The sequence below is a fragment of the Myxocyprinus asiaticus genome, chromosome 19 (genome assembly GCF_019703515.2).
Source record: "Myxocyprinus asiaticus isolate MX2 ecotype Aquarium Trade chromosome 19, UBuf_Myxa_2, whole genome shotgun sequence".
Lineage (NCBI taxonomy): Eukaryota > Metazoa > Chordata > Actinopteri > Cypriniformes > Catostomidae > Myxocyprinus > Myxocyprinus asiaticus.
The window spans coordinates 8,844,188-8,863,886 of record NC_059362.1 but is presented as its reverse complement, the minus strand read 5'-3'; the positions used below and the strand labels follow the sequence as shown (position 1 = coordinate 8,863,886).

The 19,699-nt window shown below is 40.6% G+C and overlaps 1 pseudogene; it reads left to right on the top strand.

Annotated features, from left to right (window-relative positions):
- Positions 1-19,699, top strand: part of LOC127410465 (centrosomal protein of 128 kDa-like) — a 105,210-nt pseudogene that overhangs the window by 52,178 nt on the left and 33,333 nt on the right.

The window sequence follows — 19,699 nt, the reverse complement described above, 5'->3', positions numbered from 1 at the left end:
ACAGTAAATGAAAACTACTGTCACTCTGGGGAATTTAGAAATCAGCAACTCTGACTGGATCCGCTCTGATCAATGATCATTGATTTTTCAAAATATACGCTGTTCATGGTTTCAAATCAGATTAAAAATATATTGAAATTTATTTTGAGCCAGTTTTATTTTATTTTTTACAACATTTCACAGAGACTGCTATAGCATTATTACATAGATTGAGTTAACAATTAAAGGTGCTCCCAGTATTTTTTTTTTTTTTTTAATGTAACATCATTCAAACACAATAGTTTTCAGCTACCGATGCCATTGTAGAAATTCACCATTCACATTATTAATTTAATACATGAGTGAAAGTGTCAAATTACAGGATGGTTACTGAGATTAAGCCAGTAGTATTGGGCTGGTCATGTTATTCTAACATGGCCGCCCCCACAAAGGGGAACCTTTCCATGTAGAATAAAACAGCTTTTATAAGGTTACTGATATGACTGGGTCTCATGTGAGTGCTCATGATTTCATATATACAGTATGTTTCAACATTACTATTCATGTCTTCAGGAGTAAAACTATTTTAATGAGGAAAAAATTACCAAGAGCACCTTTAAAGGGATAGTTCTCCCCAAAATGAAAATGATACGGTCATTTATTATGAAGGTAAATCTGTTGCAAAACTCGTACAATAAATATTTGTACTTGTAAGATGAAATTTACACTCACAGCACAATGTGAAAACTTGTAAAATAAAAATCTGAAGTTGAATGCTGCAATCTGCACTCAGACAATAATCCAAAACCTGTGTTTTGAATTCAAAGTTGCAGACAAATAGTCACAAATGTGTAAAATGTTGTTCATATAAATACAATGACAGACACAATCTTGTATTACATATTTACTTTTGTAATTTAATGTAATTTCGCTGTACAACCACAAATCGGCACTTACAACCTCTCAAATCTGCCACTGCAGCTTCAATGAAAAAAAAAAAGATTCCTTGCTTCAGCAAATATTGCTCATTAAAATAAACAGATTTTACTGAAAACATAATGTTGTCAACTTTCCTTAATTATATGCTATATGTGTGACACAAGATATTGAGATTATGCTGTATTCATAATAATAAAGAAACTGTGCTAATTATATTGAGTGAAGCAATTTTTTAAGATTCCATGGGAAACCACGTGATGCAGAATGTGATTGAATTTTAAGCAAGCATATTTGCGTCTGGCTGCCATTTTGGATGAGGAGAGCTTGTGGTGGACAACACAAATTATTATGCCAAAAAGTTCAAAGGTAAATTACTTTAAACATAGTGTGAAATCAGTAGAGGGTTTTTTTGTTGTTGCTATCAATTTTCTGTGTATTCAAGTTTCTATTCACTTAAAGAAGTTGTTAACTTATGTTTCTTTTGCAAATCTACAATATATTAAACGTTTGTCTGCATGAGGCTAATTAGATGTGTACATTTTCACAGTCGAACAAACACAAAGGAGCCCTTGCATTTTTTCACAAGGCCTTGGAGACCCTTCATCTTCAACTGCTGCTCAAGGCCTTCACCTACAACTCCTCACTCGCATTGCAGAAACTCCGCAAACAACAGGTAATTCCAGTAAATTAATCTACACCAATTTAAAATGTTCAATGCAAACTTCAAATTGTACATCTTGAAACCAGCTAACATTTTCTGAGTGTTGGTTTATATTCAGCTTCATCAATTGCATCTACAGTTTTAGCGTTCAGTTAGTGTTTGAGACGACATGAATAAATACATCAATATCATGTGAAGCATAAATTTCAGTCTCTGTAATGAGTTTCACTGTTGTTGTTGCTGTTTGCCTTAAACGACATTGAGGTTGTCAATGACAATAATTATATTCTGTATGTGGCGCTTACACCATACTTTTCTCATGGGAAAATACTGTGCTTTCTCATTGTCGGGCAGTGGCGGAGAATTCCCGCAGGTTTTTCACTGGAGAGACCGTTCATCTGCAACTGCTGCTCAGGCGTCACTCTCACGGCAAAAACTCTGCAGGCAACAGGTAACTCCAACAAGTAAATCACTTTTCTACATGTTTCAATGCAAATGTCTCATTGAACCCATTCATCTTAAAGAGAAACCAGCTTACATTAGCTGAGTGTTGCTTTATGTTCACTTTTCAGCTTAATCAAATGACTTTAGTAGTTCTCCCAAAAATGCTATTTCTCTTGTCATTTGGCCTTCTCACCCCTTATGACTGTCTGTCTTCTGTGGAACACAAACCAAAATTTCCACTCAAGTCATATGGATTACATTGATGCTGCCTTTATGGATCTTGAAAGTTTTTAACCTCACTGACTTCCACTGTATGGACAAACACACATCATATATCCATCAAAAATCTTTGTATGTGTTCCCCTGAAGAAAGTCAAATGAGTTTGACATGGCATAAGACTGCATAAATGATGAGAGAATTATCATTTTTGGTTTGCCTCAAGGAGACACCCTGATATCAACATGTGTAAGTTGGTTTGTAAAAAAGAGTCACATTGTAAGTATAATAGTGTTGCAATATGTAGCAGGGTTTGCAGTGGTTGAAAATTGTCTCATCATGAATCTTAAATATAAACTAGCCATACATGTTGCTTATCTTGTCAGTTACAATTATACTATTTTTTTATTTATTTATTTTTTGTCTAACAGGATAGGGTCATTTAAATTATAGTCCTGGCAGGTCTACAACTATAACTGAAAGAAGAGTCTTCAGAGGTTTTCAAGGCAAAATAAAAACAAAAAACAAACAAACAAACAAAAAAAAGGTAGGAAACACATTTGGATGATATTATTCATATTTATATAGCACCATTTTAACATATCCGCTGACATTCATATAAATGTATGCATTTGGTACAGTGGTTGAATAGCTGTGTGCTTCAAATGAAAATTAATCATTTACTCACCCTCATGCCATCCCAGATGTGTATGACTTTAGAAGAATATTTCAGCTCTGTAGGTCCATACAGTGCAAATGAATATTGACCAGAACTTTGAAAGTACAAAAAGCACATAAAGGCAGCATTAAAGATATGAATACGACTCCAGTGGTTTAATCCATGCCTTCAGAAGCTAAATTATAGGTGTGGGTGAGAAACAGATCAATATTTAAGTCATTTTTAATATGAATTTTCCTCCCTGCCTAGTAGGTGGTGAAATGCACAAAGAATGTGAATCACCAAAAACAAGAGAGGACAAATATGAAAGTGAAAGTGGAGATTGATTGTAAAAAAAGACTTAAATATTGATCTGTTTCTCAACCACTCTTATCATATCACTTCTGAAGACATTGATTCAACCGCTGGAGTCATATGGATTACTTTATGCTACCTTAATGTGCTTTTTGACCACCATTCACTTGCATTGAATGTACCAACAGAGCTGAGATATTCTTCTAAAAATCTTTGTGTTCAACAGAAGAAAGTCCTACACATCTGGGATGGCATGGTGGTGAGTAAATGAGATAATTTTTATTTTGATCCCTTTAAGCATCACTTTTCTTTTTACTCTGTAATTATTGATTTTAAGGATATTTAAAGGAATAGTTCACCCAAAAATGAAAATTTGCTGATAATTTACTCACCCTCAGGCTATCCAAAACCAAGAGTTTTTTTCTTCATCAAAACAGAATTTAAGACTTTTAGGATTTCATTTCAGGGCTCCTCCTTTAAACAATGCAAGTGAATGTCCTCCATTTTTTGATGGTCCTTAAATTCTGTTTTGATGAAGAAAAAAACTCAGATACATCTTGGATGACCTGAGGGTGAGTAAATTATCAGCAAATTTTCATTTTTGGGAGAACTATTCCTTTAATTGTGCAAATAAATACAATGGAACCTGTTAATATACACTACCGTTAAAAAGTTTGGGGTCACTTTCCTGAAAAGTTTCCCATGATCTGGCATATTCTTAAATGTTTGAAATTAGTTCTGTAGATAAAAATATAATTGTGCCACCGTATTAATTTATTTCATTACAAAACTAAAATTTTATTTTAAAAAAAAGTTTTTGAAATTGATGACTTGGACCGAATAATTAAGAAAAGCTGCCAATAAGTGCCCAACATAGATGGGAACTCCTTCAATACTGTTTAAAAAGCATCCCAGGGTGATACCTCAAGAAGTTGGTTGAGAAAATGTCAAGAGTACATGTCTGCAAATTCTAGGCAAAGGGTGACTACTTTGAAGATACTAAAATATAACACAGTTTTGATTTATTTTGGATTTTTTTAGTCACAGCATAATTCCCATAGTTCCATTTCTATTATTCCATATTTTACTACATAGACTTTACTATTATTCTAAAATGTAAAAAAATAAAATAAAAAGAAATAAAAAAAATAAAGAATGAGTAAGTGACCCTAAACTTTTGAATGGTAGTGTACATTTTGACAAAGATTATTTCTATACATTTAGGAAGAGGAGCTTGACCAAGCACAGAAAGGAGCAGATGCCATCAATGCTTTGGAGTAGGAAGAGCAAAAGTTGCCTTTCAACCCACTGGATGTATTGATTGTCCTTGAAAATGAGCTGGGGACATTTATCAAAACTTGGGTCAGTGCACTGACTTTTTGGCCTACTATACGGCCTTCACATCAGCTACCCACATAAGCTGACACTTTTTCTTTCCTTTTGAGGTCCTTTGAGGTCATACAGTAAATGGTGTTGCATCTTAATGATGGCAATGTCTGGCCAAGTTGAAAAGATCTTTTGAATGAATAGTTTCATTTATAAATACAAACTGTTCCTAGTGTTTTTGTTACAGTATTAGTTCAGAGAGTTTTCTCCTACCTGCATATATTTCTGCAGTGTGCAGTCTGTTAAAATGCATTTTGAATTGCGTTTATTTAGATTTACTGATTTACTGAAGTCATTACATAGCCCACTTGTTTTTATGTTTTTCATTTATTGTCATGATTTTGTTACTATTTTTGTATTTGAGAACTTATTTTGGTTCTAGGAGAGCATGAATATCTATGTTAGATTGTACATTTGTAAACAACAATAAAAACCTTTGACATTCACCAGTTGTCTGTTATTTCTTCAGGTCATTTTATTTTAAAAGTTCTACTAATAGCACTTACAACTGAGCTAAATGAGCTTAAAATGCATAGTTGGGTAAACAGAGACTCTTAGGATTAAAAAACCTTAAATGTATTAGCTGGCGTGGCACAGTATTTTAAGTAAACATTTTTGAATGGAAGCTCATTAATTGGTCCATAGCCAGCTATGGTGTTTTAGGTAACGTTGCTTAAAATTCCTAGTGGAATTTGCCTAAAAAGTGGGATGCAAAAATGATGCACTATATTTTTAAGCAAATCCAGCACATTATGTTTTTCAGAGTTCAAATCTTCCCGCCTTGACTTTTGCATCAATTTTTGCGAAAAACCTGTAGCAAAACTCACTTGTGCACTTGTAAATCAAGATGTGAGAGAGCAGACTACCGGTGCTGGGTGGGGCCAATGAGCCTGTGACCAATCACTGGAGCTGGAACAACTGATGTCAGACCAATCAAAATGGATCATAGTACTTACTTGATGGCTATCTATTTTATATAGAATTCAGTGTAAGTTATAATGAATCTATTTTCCCTCTGCACCTAAATTAGAGATATAGAAACATGCATTTTCTGATGTTTTTAGGATTCGCTCAATTCCCTTTAGATGTCAATATGTGATTTAAATTAATGTACACATGACTGGTAATCTCAAATAAACATGATTTAAAGCAAGTCATTGCGGTCAGGCAATGATATATCTTAATAAGTTCTAAATAATATATCTTATTCTTAAGGCGTCTAGGTGTACTTTTTTAGTGCTTGATTTTAAGGATTGATCAGCATGGACGGGTTGATAAAACGTCATGGTTACCGGTGTAACCTCCGTTCCCTGATGGAGGGAACAAGACGTTGGTGTCGATGTAGTGACACTAGGGGTCACTCTTGGGAGCCCGAGACACCTCTGGTCTTTGATAAAAGGCCAATGAAAATTGGCGAGTGGTATTTGCATGCCACTCCCCCGGACATACGGGTATAAAAGGAGCTGGTATGCAACCACTCATTCAGGTTTTACGCTGAGGAGCCGATATAAGGTCCGGCCATTTCAGCTGATAGTTCAGCGTTGTGGCAGGAGGGACCAACTTCTCGTTCCCTCCCTCCACGATGCGCCTTGAGACCAGTTCTAGGGGAACACCTGCTCGTAGAAACGAGAGGTTGGTCCAAGGGCTGAAAAGACGGTGACAGACCGACGTAATGGCCACACGGTGTGTCCCGTGGTGCCATGCCCGTCTCGGGACTCGAGTCTGGAGCCAGTGCTGAAGCGGCCTCATATTCGTAAGGCGCGCCGTCAAGGAGACACCGAGAAAAGAGATGCTCTGATCTGGGAGGAGCTTGCTCTTTTCCCAGTTGACCCGAAGCCCTAGTCGGCTGAGGTGTGAGAGCACCAGGTCCCTGTGTGCGCATAACATGTCTCGAGAGTGAGCTAAGATTAGCCAGTCATTGAGATAGTCGAGAATGCGAATGCCCACCTCCCTTAACCGGGCAAGGGCAGCCTCTGCGAGCTTCGTAAAGATGCGAGGAGACAGGGACAGGCCGAAAGGGAGGACTTTGTACTGATACGCCTGACCCTCGAATGCGAACCGCAGGAAGGGTCTGTGTCGAGGAAGGATCGAGACGTGAAAGTATGCATCCTTCAGGTCTACCGCCGCAAACCAATCTTGATGCCGGACGCTCGCTAGAATGCGTCTCTGCGTCAGCATCTTGAACGGGAGTCTGTGTAAAGCCCGGTTCAGTACATGCAGGTCCAAGATTGGCCGCAACCCACCGCCTTTTTTTGGTACGATGAAGTAGGGGCTGTAAAACCCTTTCTTCATCTCGGCTGGAGGGACAGGTTCTATTGCGTCCTTCCATAGGAGGGTAGAGATCTCCGCGCAAGGTAGCAGCGTTTTCGTCTTTCACCAAGGTGAAGTGGACACCGCTGAACCTGGGCGGATGCCCGGCGAAGTGAATCGCGCAGCCGAGTCGGACGGTCCGGATCAGCCCTCGTGACGGATTGGAAAGCACAAGCCATGCGTCCAAGTTCCGCGCAAGGGGGACCAAAGGGACAACACCATCGGATGTACTGGCAGGTGGGGCCTCACGGAGGGTCGGAGCTCGAGGTGCCACACCACGTCGTGGCTGTGCTGAGTCTAAGGACATCAAAGCACTTACCTGGCTCCTTGTGACCACCCCCGAAACAGCCTGGGATGGGGGAGGAAGAGGCCTGTCCTCGTGACCCGTGGAGACTGTCACATCGGGGGTGGATTTGTGCCACAGCTGGGCGCTCAGGGGCGGGAGACCGCCGCTGGAGCGCCAACCTGCCAAATGGAGTGGTGGACGGTGGTCGTGATGACAGCTGTACACATTGGATACGTGACCCAGGGAACAAGGAAACCGCTCTTGCTGAGCTCTTGAGTACTGCAGCCACTTGGGCATGCAGCGCAATTAAATGCAAAAGGTAACAAAAAGATGAGGTTCTGCTTACCAGCTCCAGAGCAGCGGGTTTTGTTGTCCCTGGGTCGCCTGTCTCAAGGGCGCTTTGAAGCCTTTCACGGGTTCTGGGCGGCCGCGAGACGGGTGGCGTCTGCTTCCTGTGGTGGGCTCCACGCCGGGGCCAGGCCGAAGGGGCGGGCTGCGGCGGAGCCGGTGCAGTCACTGCAGGGGGACGCCCTTGGCGATGAGTAGACGGGGTGCGAGATCTTGAGCCGCGCCGGGGCAGGATATGCTGGCTAGCATCCATCTACTGCTCTACCATCGAGAACTGCTGGGCAAAGTCCTCGACGGTGTCGCTGAATAGGCCCGCCTGAGAAATGGGGGCAGCAAGGAATCGTGTCTTGTCGACCTCACCCATCTAGACCAGGTTGAGCCAAAGGTGGCGCTCCTGGACCACTAGTGTGGCCATCGTCCCCCGAGAGACCGCGCCGTGACCTCCATCTCTCGGAGAGCGAGGTCGGTCACCAAGCGCAGTTCCTGCATCAATCCCGGGGCGGAACTACCCTCGTGCAGTTCCTTTAGCGCCTTGGCGGACTTGCAGGAGAGCCGTGGCGTGCAGGGCGGAGGCGGCTTGTCCAGCGGCACCGTAGGCCTTGGCCGTCAGAGATGACGTAAACCTACAGGCCTTGGATGGGGGCTTTGGGCACCCACGCCAGGTGGCGGCACTTTGCGGGCATAGGTGCACTGCGAGCGCCTTATCCACTGGGGGATTGCCGAATAGCCCTTGGCTGCCCCACCATCGAGGGTAGTGAGGGCGGGGAAGCTGAAAAGATCAGGACCGGGCAGTAAAAAGTGCCTCCTGTGACCTTGTCAGCTCTTCATGCACTTCCGGGAAGAAAGGAACGGGGGCGGGTCGTGGCTTTGAGCGGCACCGCGAGCCCAGGAACCAATCACCGAGCCGCAAGGGTTCAGGGAAGAGCAGTGAAATCCATTCTAACCGACGCTCGCGGCTGCCCGGGAAAGCATGTCGTCATCTCCCCGTCAGCCTGTGACTGGGCGATCGACCCCGAAGGGAGGAGCCCAGCTGAGGCTTCCGACTGGACGAGCCCGCTCTCCGATGCTGCGCTCGAGAGCTCATCACTTTCGCGGGCTCCGAATAAGAGGTTGAACTTGCCGTGAGACGAGCCGGCGGACTCACCCGGAAGCCCGATCGGGGCAGACGAGTGTGCTGGGGAATGGGAGGTCCGCGGGGGGATACCCGGCGGAGGCAGTCCCATTGGGGTCCCCAAATCGCCTCCAGTGCTAGCCGCGCTGGCCTCAAACCCGTGAATAAAATGACCGAGGCGGGAGCCTCTGGGGTGGCTCGCTTTCTTATGAAGGCGAGCCGCGACTGCAACGTTGCCATGGACATATTCTCGCAATGAGAACATGACCATCCACGAACACTGTCGCCGCGTGAGCAGTGCCCAGACACGAAAGACAGTGATTGTGACCGTTAGAAGGCAAGAGATAACGAGCACAACCAGGAATAACACACAATCGGAAAAGCATCTTTAAAAAGACGCGTCTTTAAAAAGACGTTCCGTATGTGTGCTCTTTTAGAGAAATATATACTCTTTTAGAGGGGAAAAATGCTCTTTCAGAAAATATACTCTCTAGTTTTTCTGCCGAAGCGCCCAGGGGCGTTCTCTGCAGTGCACCAGTGCAGAGGAGGGAGAAGCCGCTGAAATGCGCCGTCAGATCTAGCAGAGGTGAATGAACAGTAGTATTCAGCTCAATGAGCATGACCGTTCAGCTCCGAAGAGAAAATCTGAATGAGTGGTTGCATACCAGCTCCTTTTATACCCGTATGTCCGGGGGAGTGGCATGCAAATACCACTCACCAATTTTCATTGGCCTTTTATCAAAGACCAGAGGTGTCTCGGGCTCCCAAGAGTGACCCCTAGTGTCACTACATCGACACCAATGTCGAGTGAGTGACAGATAGGGAACAGTTTAAACAGACCTTTACCTAGAACTAAAAAAATGAATTACTGTCATGTAAAAGAGTATTATTCTGAATGGATAAATATACATACTGAGTCTCATTTCAAACAAGAATGCACACTGTGCACAATATTATCTTTATTTCACAAGTGGGTTTCTTACAGTCATTACAGTAGCATTGCAATTCATCTAAGCAAGTACTGTATGACTTATTTACATTTAACATTTGCTTGCAAATTTGCAACAATGCAATATCCGTTACAACACCGAAATAGAAATATAAAGGAAATTACCAACTGAAGTAATAATAATGAAATAATAAAGGCATGGTTTTTAATCTTCTATAGACAGTCAGCAAGCATGATTAATATTGTTACCCATTCATGTGAAAATGAGGAGAATTTTTTGGAAAGAATAACACTCAAGTTGTTGTGTGTTTTACACTTAAAAAAGCTCAAACATGTTTCCGTCCAAGCACTTAATAAAATATTTAAATTATACAGAAGATGAATAAACATCAGAAAATTAATGAAATATAGCTTAACGCTACACTCTGACCAAGTTAAGGATTTGCCAGCTATCATGTCTCTGGTGTTATAAATAATTAATCGTATTTTAACTGTTGGAACAATTCTCTGGTCATAACTGAGATTTTCTTATTTCACTTTTATACCTATTGACACCAAACCTCTATTTCATGTTTTCATTTAAATATGGAACTTGTGGCATATGACAGCTGGCTGGACTGTCGTATCCCCTGTAGTTTACTGAATGCAAACATCCTGCAAAAACATTTCTTCAGAGAATTCTCTCATTGCCATCCTTAGACATTACATGTGCGGTCTGTTGGCGCAGAATTCTGCGTTGATCAACGTGATCAGATCGTCTTATTTGATTTATTGCATGATAAATTCACTCTTAATCATTTAATTGTCAAGTTATTTAACTTATCCTATCACTGCATCAGCCAGCATTTGTCACCACTGGACTTGTTTTGCTTACAAAAACGGCACTGACGCTGTTGCGTGACATCATTGCGTTCTAAGATGATCCGTTTTGATTGGTCCGGCATCAGTTGTTACAGCTCTTGTGATTGGTCAAGACTTCATTAGCCCCGCCCCGCTTAGCACCTGTTGGGCCTCATGTATTCAGATAGAAGACAAAGGCAGGCCTAACACAGTCATAAAACCTAACTCAGTCCCCCACATACCAGGTCATAAATCTTACTGATAAAAACGTGCCAAAATCAAACAAAGGGAGTCCAAAACAGATTACAAATCCCATGAAGCCTTGCTCACTAAAGGATCGAACTCTCAACTCCTATTGGATGAGGCACACGACAGAACGCACCTCAACCATGACATCATCAGGATTAGAAATACCTCTGAAATGCTTCCGGGATTTGCTTCCAGCAACTTTGCTCGCTGTGTGTAGACGCAGCTCATCGCTGCTCTCAGGTGCAGCCTCGTGGCACAAGGAAGTAACGTCCGACTTGAAACTGTGGCCATAAAATCTCCATCTCGCTGGACAAGTTGAGATTACTCTGTGCTCCACCAAACACTCTAACAGATCCGAAGGAGACCGCCGAGCAATCCGCATCTTCATCCATTTGCCTGCAGAAGTGAAGAGATAAAAGATTTCTCTTCCATCTTCAATCAAGTCAACGTCGCTGATTTCTCCTCCAGCCTGCCGAGAATCAGCAGCCGTACCGCCCACCAACAGAGCGAGGAAACAGCCTCCCATCATCACCCGAGCCTCGAGGAAACGAGTCGGAGTCAAACGACGGATGAACACACATTCTAGCTGCATCCTCATGCGATTCAAGTAAGAGGTTTACATCTGGGCAGAGATAGAATATTATAGTGTGTTATTCTTGTGTATCAAGGTTATTGCTTGTACAGTTTACGGACCGCCATGTCCGCTCATTATTAACACTCAGGGTATTAATTATCACGAATTTGATTTGCTGTATTGTGGTCCAACCATTTTGGACTGTTGTGCATTTCCGCCATCGCGGGTGAGACCGGCAAACTGAGTTTATCCATTAAAGAATCAAAGAACGTGGGACAGTTTGCGAGCCGACCACCGTGTCTCTGAGTGATAAACTAACAGCTGCTTTCTCTCCCACGATCGCGAAATCGGCTTTGGGGCCATCACTTAATTCTCTCTCTCTCTCGTACTAACCACACACACACACACGCGACCCCTCACAAACATTCTGGCACACATTTTTGGCTAGTAGATAGCTTCGTGATAAAGCTCAGCTTTGCCCCTAAGCTACCATTTACTGGTTTCTCTCCGCCCACTTTCACGGCCATATTCCCTGGCCGGAAATCTCGCGTGACATACTCTCCATGAGAGTCACGTCCGCCATTTTGTGCGCGTCCCTCCTTACACACACACTCTCACACACACACACCTTATGTGTTATAGGATTATTTTAGTTTCCATATCTAATCATATCACTGTTTAGTTTGTAGTTGTAAGTCGGAAGTTTATTGACTGCATTGTATTAATTATTAATTGATATTACTGCATAAATAAACTTTGTTATATTGCAAAGAGAAGTGTTTTGGTTTGTTTTGCATACACCTGTGTCATGCTGACGGGATGTCAGTGCTCGGATTCAAGCCTTCATTCATTGTTTTTTCCCCCGAAAATCGATAGTCTTCGGATGTCGATTTTCCTAAGAAAACGATCTAATATTGAGACTGTTATACTATCTGGTTATTAGTCCCTGATTCCAGGGTGGTGCCCCGTCAGTGTTAATCCTTATTAATATTCTATTGATTTTTGATAATTGATAATTATCTTTGATGATTGTTGAATTTGAATGATCAATAAGCTAGTGTTAATTTTAATTAATGTTTCATCATTGTTAACAATTAACGATTATCTTTGATAATTGTTGATTTAAAGGATTAGAAAAAGCTAACATTGATTCTCATCAATGTTCTATTGATTTTAATAATTAATAATTGTCTTTGATAATTATTAATTATTGCTAATAACCAAACCCGCTCCTAAACGTAGCGCACTACATTTACTGGAGCCCCATATGAGGTTTTAATGAGTTAGATTCAATTAATTAATTTAAATATGAATTTATAACTAAAGAAATAATTATTAATTATTTCGGATAGTAACACTAATCTAAACAACCAGTAAAGCCCTACACACCTGTAGTCTGCTCTCTCACATCTTGATTTACAAGTGCACAAGTGAGTTTTGCTACAGGTTTTTTTGCAAAAGTTGTTGCATAAGTCAAGGTGGGAAGATCTGAAGTTGCAGTGGCAGATTTGAGAGGTTGTAAGTGCCGATTTGTGGTTGTACCTTGAAAGTAAATATGTAATACAAGTTTGTGTCTGTTGTTTTATTTATATGAACATCATTTTACACATTTGTGACTATCTGTCTGCAACTTTGAATTTAAAACAAATTCAAAAAGGTTTTGGATTATTGTCTGATTGCAGCATTCAACTTCAGATTTTTATTTTACAAGTTTTCACATCGGAGCTGTGAGTATAAATTTCAACGTACAAGTACGAATGTTTATTGCACAAGTTCTCAAATTCTGTTTTGCAACAGATTTACCTTCATAATTTATTCACCATCATGTTATTTTAAACTCATATGACTTTTGTTCCTCCATGGAACACAGAAGGATATGTTAGGCATTATGATGGACTCACTATTCACTTTTATTGCATCTTTTTTTCCATCAAATTGAATGGTGACTGAGGCTGTCATTGTGCCTAACATCAAAAATTTGAACAGGTGTGAAACAATGTGTAAATGGTGACAGAATAAAATGTTTGGGTGAACTATCCCTTTAACAAGCATTTCGTTGCACACATAGGTAAGCGTCTGATCACTAGGCTGACCTGCTCAAGGACATGAACAAAAGCAGGCCATACTCCAAGGTTGTAATAATTTTCATAGCAGGGCCTGTTTGGATGCAATTTGTAACACCTAAAAAGCAGTTGCAAGCATACAATCACATCTTGCAGAGGGGAGATGGCTCTGTGGCGCAACCGACAGGCTGCGTTCTATCAGGTGATGCACTCGGCCAATGCCCAGATGCAAAATTATCAAGATGGATGCGTCCCACACAGGTTGGGGAGCCCTGTGCTACAGTCATCCAGCCTTCGCCACCTGGACAGGTGGGCCAGCGGCGTGGCGCATAAATCAACTAGAACTGCTTGCAGTCCTCTAAGCTCTCAGAGTTTTTTAATCAGTCATGCAGGGATTTCATGTTCTGATCTAGACAGACAACAATGTAGTTGTGTTATATACAGTATAAACAGCTAGATGGGAGTGCAGTCACACCTGAGGTTCAATCTTGCATGCCAACTGGTGCGAGAGAGAGGCATCTCCTGTCAGTATGTGCAATGCAAGTCCATGATCACCTTAAATGTGGTGCAGATTTTTCTCGTGTCAGGGAGTCAAACCAGGGGAATGAAGACTTCCACTTTTGCAAGCTCGAGGCATGATCTGGTATCCTCAGCCGGAGCTGTGGAAACTTCATGTCTGGCCCCTGAATAGGGCTCGTCTGACACAGATGCGTTGTCACAGCCAGTACTCGACACCATAATACAGGCCAGAGCCCCCTTGACGAGGCAGCTATATGCCTTGAAATGGCGAGTTTTCGCTGACTGCTGTTTCTTTCATAGCAAGGACCCAGCATATTGCCCTATGCAGTAATAGGCCATAACTCTGATTCCAGGACTGCAGAAGAACTCTCATAACTGGCTGGCTGAGGCTAAGGTACATGAATCATATTGAGCCCTCTTCTCAGTGATAATTCCTCTAGCAGATATAATTTATCTTAAGACAGCTACTGTTCTTTACTGTTTCACATAGAACGATGGAAACCATTAATGTAACATTTTATCAGGTTTATATCCAAAATGCATGTGTAGCTGGTTTGTTGCTATGTGTTTTTAATGATGTGTCTAATTTATTACATAAATATATTTAAAGCCACGTCAGTAGGTGGTGTTTGGTTTTCACTGTAGAGCTGTGCCAATACAGTCAGGTCCAAGGTGCCTCTTCAGATGTGTGTATGCAGTGTCTCTGTGTGTGTGTTTAGACGAAGCTCCAGTGGCTGTGTGAGGACATGTGTGAGCGGGAGGCCAGAGAGAGGAGAATGAGGAGCAGGCTGCAGCAGCACAGGGAGCAAATGAAGGCTCTGATGCACAGCAGAGACTCAGAGCAGCAGAGCCTCCTGGACCGCATTATCCAGTAGGACCGGCTTCCCCAAGACATCCAATCAGAGAAGAGATGTACCAGCTATTGCAATCTAGTCTTGATATTACAGCATTACTGTGAAGTCATATCCCATTTGAGACTGCATTTGAGTCTTGTTTTTTTTTTTTTTTAGACTGTTTATAATTTTGTGTATTGTTGAACCTGAACAGTTCATGATAGTAACAATACATTTCAATGTTTGATTTTAAGGTGATTTTTGTTCACTTCTGGACAACAAACAATTTTGTTACTGTGTTGGGTCGCCACTAGATGTCCAGTATAAAACATCCTGAAGAGTCCTCAAGCAAAACCAGCTAAGAACCTCTTATCTATAAAACCTTATTGAAAACAGAACAACAAACCGCTGCTTTTAACCTTTTCAAGAGCAGGGTCTAGATTCCTCTGCAGTGCCCCCTAGAGTGAGGTATTTTTGCACGTAACACTGCACATCCGGTAGAGGGGGGCAGAGTGTAGACAAGTTTTTTTTTATCATTATTTTAATTTTTGATTTCTTGTCATAAAACAATTCTGTATATAATATAGTAAACATGTGAACAAATGGGTTATATCTGCTGTACTGTTTTTGTTTTATTTATTTAGTTTTTATAGCTGTAAAAAATAAATAAAAAAATGAACAAATAATATCAGCATTCCAGTTTGCCTATGCACTGTTTGAATTCTCAGACATTATGTGTGTGTGTTTGTGTGACAAGCATGAGTATATCACTGTGAGTATATGTGTTTTAAACTGTTATTGTGGTGCTTTTGTTGCTTTTTCAGAAAACAAACTTATTAAATGCCTGAAAAGACGTTGAGTTGCTGATTGTGTGAATGAAAACCGCATCTGCACCTAATCAGCGGACGTGGCTGCGTGCATGGGGAGATCGCATTGAGATATGATGGCTGTGTATATACAAGCTGTGAACTGTTGTCATGGACAGCTGCTACAAATGTTAACAAATATATGCACTCATCAGAGGAAGATCGCGTTTGATGTATTGACTGTGCATATAAAGTTTAAGGTGTAAACTTTTTATTGTGGTACAACCTCAATTCCAAAAAAGTTGGGACAGTATGAAAAATGCTAATAAAAACAAAAAGGAGTGATTTGTAAATTATATTCACCCTTTGCTATATTGAAAGCACTACAACTACACATTATATGATGTTTTTCCTTGTGAATTTCATTGTTTTTTGAAAATGTACAGTCATTTCAAATCAGATGTTTGCAACACGCTCCAAAAAAGTTGAGACATGGGCAATTTAAGAATAATAAAAATTTGACGAGTTAAAATAACATGGTGATGTGAAACCGGAGATGTTAAACAGGTGAGGCAATTGTGTCATAATACTGTATACTGTATAAGGAGCCTCCAAAAATAGCCTAGTCCTTCAAGAGCAAGGATCATTCGAGACTTGTCAATTTGCCAACAGATTCTTCAGCAAAAAATCCAGCACTTTGAGAACAATGTTCCCCAAAGACAAATTGGAAGGATTTTGGGCATTTCACCCTCTACAGTGCACAATATAGTTAAAAGATTCAAGGAATATGGTCAAATCTCGGTGCGTAAAGGTCAAAACGAAAACTACTTCTGAATGTGCGTGATCTCTGATCCCTCAGACGTCACTGACTTAAAAAACATCATTCATCTGTAATGGATATCATGAACATGGGCTTGGGATAACTTTAGTAAACCTTTGTCAGTCAACAGCACTCGTTGCTGCATTCACAGATGCAAGTTAAGACTTTAATATGTAAAGGAGAAGCCCTACATCAACACTGTCCAGAAGCTTTGCCAACTTCTCTGGGCTCGGTCTCATCTTAGATGGAAAGTAGAACAGTGGAACTGTGTTTTTTTTGGTCTGAAGAGTCCACATTTCAAAAAGCTTTTGAGAAAACAAAGCTGTTGTGTTATCTGGGCCAAAGAGGAAAAGGACCATCCAAGCTGTTATCAGCATCAGGTCCAAAAGCCAGTGTCTGTATGGGTCAGGAGTGTGTCAGTGCCCATGGCATGGGTAACTTGCACATCTGTGAGAACACCATGAATGCAGACAGATTTGTAAAAATTTTGGAGCAACATATACTGGCATCCAGCACCGTCTTTTCCAGGGACATCCCTGCATTTTCCAGCAGGACAACTTCAAACCACATACTGCCCGCATTACAAGTGCATGGCTGTGAAGCAGAGAGTGCGGGTTCTAGATTATCCTGCCTGCAGTCCTGACCATCTCCAATTGAGAATGTGTGGTGCATTATGAAGCGCACCATACGGCAATGAAGACCCCAAACAATTATGCAGCTAAAGACTTAAATAATGGATGAATGGGGGAAGACTTGTGTCTTCAGTGCCTAAATGCTTAATAAGTGTTATTAGAAGAATTGGTGATGTTTCACAGTGGTAAACACTCAGCTGTCCCAACCTTTCTGGAGCGTGTTGCAATCACCTGGTTTGAAATGACTGTACATTTACAAAAAACAATGAAATTCACAAGGAAAAACATCATATAATGTGTAGTTATAGTGCTTTCAATATAGAAAAGGGTGAATATAATTTACAAATCATCCCTTTTTGTTTTTATTAGCATTTTTCATACTGTCCCAACTTTTTTGGAATTGGGGTTGTACTTTGGTGACGAGTTGGATGTATGTATATAAAATATACTTACTGTGGTTAAAAGACTGTATGAGTAACTGTTTGAGGGAATATAAATTACAGATGCTTGACCAGTGCAGTCTGTGTCGGCACGAAATCTGATTTGAATCTGGCAGCTTGTAACATAACTGGCTGTTGCAGAAACACATATGTGTAACGCTACTCTGCAAGGCCCAGTTATTAACCGTCACGGTACGTATGAAAGGGTTAACTAAAAATGTATTCTATGCCACATTGAGCCGGCAAGCACTTTTGAATGATGACTCAAATTATCTTTTTCCCCCTGGCATAACAGTGGATGTCCACATACCCTTCACTTCAAATAGACACTCTTATTAATGTTCAACAAATTCACTATTTTCCACAGAGCTGCTGAGAGCTCTGAATTACTCCTGTTGAGCTCCAGCTCAGACATAGTGTGTGAACTCTTCTATAGTCGACTATTCAGGCCAGCCAAAAAAAAAAAAAAAAAAAGACAATCACAGTTGATGGGGACCTTGCTTATAAGCTCCACAGTGGTAATAGAAATGGGGCAGAAAAAGATTGCAGTCAGTGATCTTATGCTAATATTTGCTTTCACCCTGCTGCTCAAAGTCAAACTGTTTTTGACAGCAATTTTCAGTCAGGTCTATTCCTCCGCTTGACTTGTTTCTGAAAATAAAGTAAAAGAAAATGAAACTACTTAAATATTATCTTGAACTTTTGACTGCTGCTGTTTTTATAAGTGCAGTAATCCTTCAGATATGAACTGTTGATTTGAATGTCCATTAACCCCACATTTTCTTTCCATAATTAAATGCTCATCAATATTATTTTGCAGATCTTCTTGAAAAGAGCCGCAAGACAGATGAGGAGATGAGAAATCTTCAGGTCAGTGTAATGGAGTCTGTGTGAAATTTTTTATCTTTTTTGCTAGTAGAGCACAACAGTCAGGTTATGGAATGAAAAAATTCCATTACCGAAAATTATCCCAAATCCTAAAATTATTGTTAGCGATAACATGTAGCAAAACACACTGCTTTTAAACAATGGTATGTGCTTCTGTCAAAGCCACAAGCCGGTGTGATTACTTTTTAAAAAGAATACATTTTGCTGGTAAAGAACTACATCTCCCATAATCCTGAAGAGAGATCCACCAATCAGAGAAGTTGTTGTTGCCTTGGAGAAACAAATCATGGCAACAGAGCTCAGCAGTGACCCATGAAATATGCAAATTATGTAATCCGAGTCAATCTCGCTACATTTATATACAGTGGCAAGAAAAAGGATGTGAATGCTTTGGAAAAAGCTGGTATTCTGCATTCATTGGTCATAAAATGTGAACTCATCTTCATCAAAGTCACAATTATAGACAAACACACAAAGATTTATAATATTTTGTGTCTTTTTTTTAACACATTTCATTAAACATACACAGTACTGTGCAAAAAGTAAGTGAACCCTTTGATTTAATAGCTGGTCTATACTCCTTTGGCAGCAATAACCTCAACTAAGCATTTCCAGTAGCTGCTGATTAGACCTGCACAATGTTCAAAAGGAATTTTGGACCATTCTTCCTTAAAGAACTGCTTCAACTCAGCCATATTCTTAGAATGTTTGATGTTCCACAGTATCTCTATTATCATACTGCAAACAGATGTGAAAGACCCTCCAGTGTTTAGGGGATATGGTTCTGAGAAGTGTGACTTTAAGGTCTGGGCTCTCACTGGGCCACTCCAAAAGGTCAAGTCAAGTCATTTTTATTTGTATAGCACTTTTCACAACACGCATCGTTTCAAAGCAGCTTTACAGAAAATCATGCATTAACAGAAAATGAACACTGTAATATCTATAAAGTCTTAGAGATGATTGTGTAGTTTGATTAAATATGATTGTAAATTGTGTATAAAAATAAATAATTGAATAATTAAATCATAATTGTATATAGAACCCCAGTGAGCAAGCCGAAGGCGACTGTGGTAAGGAACACAAAACTCTGTAAGATGTTGGTTAATGGAGAAAAATAACCTTGGGAGAAAACAGGCTCACTGTGGGGGCCAGTTCTCCTCTGGCTAACCAGCATGAATATAATGCCAATATTAGTTACTTAATTGTAGTGCAGGTCATGGTTTAAAATTAGTAAACTAAGTAAGTGTTAAGGGCCAGTGTTTATACAACGATTTTGTATGAACTGTAAGATTAATGACTAATGTCTTTGAAGTTCAGCCTGGATTAACTGCAGTAGTTCACACTGATGCATTGTCCTTTGTTAGTTGGCCAATGAATGTGTTTGTAGGGCAAATAATTGAAAGTCTATGTATTCCATTTTAAGAGTGTAGTC